The sequence below is a fragment of the Callithrix jacchus genome, chromosome X (assembly GCF_049354715.1).
Source record: "Callithrix jacchus isolate 240 chromosome X, calJac240_pri, whole genome shotgun sequence".
In the NCBI taxonomy this organism is placed as follows: Eukaryota; Metazoa; Chordata; class Mammalia; order Primates; family Cebidae; genus Callithrix; species Callithrix jacchus.
In genome coordinates this window covers 65808592-65810250 of record NC_133524.1, presented here as the reverse complement: position 1 = coordinate 65810250, position 1659 = coordinate 65808592, and positions in this window count along the sequence as shown.

Sequence of the window (1659 nt, the reverse complement as noted above, 5' to 3'; positions counted from 1 at the left end):
CTGCAGTCTCAACCTGCTGAGCTCAGGTGTTCCTCCCACCTTAGCCTCCTGAGTAGCTGGGACTACAGGCATGCACCACTATCCTGGCTAATTTTCTAATGTTTTTGTAGAGACAGTGTCTCCTTATGTTGGCCAGGCTGGTCTCAATTTCCTGGGCTCAAGCAATCCTCTTGTTTCTACCTCCCAAAGTGTTGTGATTACAGGCATGAGCCACCATACTTGGCCTTGATACTGATTTCTAGTTTTATTCCATTATGATAAGAGAAGATACCTGATATAACATCAATTTTCTTAAATTTGTGAAGGCATATTTTGTAACCAAACATGTGGTCCGTCTTGGAGAATGTTTCATGTGCACTTGAAAGAATGTGTTTTCTGCTGTTGTTGAGTAGAATGTTCTGTGTATCTGTTAGAGCCATTTGGGTTATAGTGTTGTTTAAATTCTCTGTTTTTTTATTGATCTTTTGTCTGGGTATTCTATCCTATATTAAAAGTGGCTTATTAAAATATCTTACTATTATTATGTTGGCATCTGTTTCTTCCTTTAGTTCTGTCAATGTTTGCTCCATATGTTTAGGTGCTCTGATGCTCAGTGCATACATAGTTATTATTATTATCTTCTTAGAAAACTGACCTTTTATCATTATATTGTCCTTTTTTTCTCTTTTGATAGATTTTTACTTAAAAATCTGTATTCTCTGATATAAATATTCTTCAGTAAAGAATATGTATTCCACTGCTTTCTTTTGTTTACTATTTTCATGGAATATATTCTCCATCATTTCACTTTCAAAATATTTGTATACTTCAATCTAAAATGGGTCCTTAGTAGACAGCATAGTTGGATCTTGTTTTTAAAATCCTTCAGCCACTCTATGTCTATTTGATTGGAGAGTTTAATTTATTTACATTTAATGTAATTACTAACAGGAAAGGACTTACTATTGCCATTTCATTAATTGCTTTCTGTCTTAAGGGTTGTTTGCTCATTTGTTTTGTTTGTTTGTTTGTATTATGTGATAGGGTATTTTTCTGTTATGCAGCTGGAGTGCAGTGGCACAATTATAGCAAACTGCAGCCCTGAACTCCTAGGCTCAAGAAATCCTCTGACCTCAGCCTCCTGAGCAGCTGGGAATGTAGGTGCACACCACCCTTCCCAGCTATTTTTTTTTGTTCCCAGCTATTTAAATTTTTGTAAAAATGGGGGTCTTGCTATATTGTTCAGGCTGGTCTCAAACTCCTGGCCTCAAATGGTCCTCCTGCCTTAGCCTCCCAAAAAGTGCTAGGATTATAGGCATGACTGCTATGCCTGGTCTGTCTTATGGAGTGTTTTGACTCTCTTTTCTTTTTTTTCTGTCTTCCTTTGTGTTTTGTTGACTTTTTGTAATTACATGCTTTGATTATTTTTTCATTTTCTTTTCTGTATTTTCTATAGGTACTTTCTCTGTGGTTACTATGGGACTTACCTAAGACATCTTACAGTTATAACAATATATTTTATACTGATAACATCTTAAGTTCAATCATGTATAAAAGCTGTACTTTTTTACTTATCCCCTTTTGTTCATTGCTAGTGTATAGAAATACAACGAATTTTTTATATTGATTTAGTGTCTGCAACTTTTCTGAACTTAGTTGTTAGCTATTATAGGAGTGTGT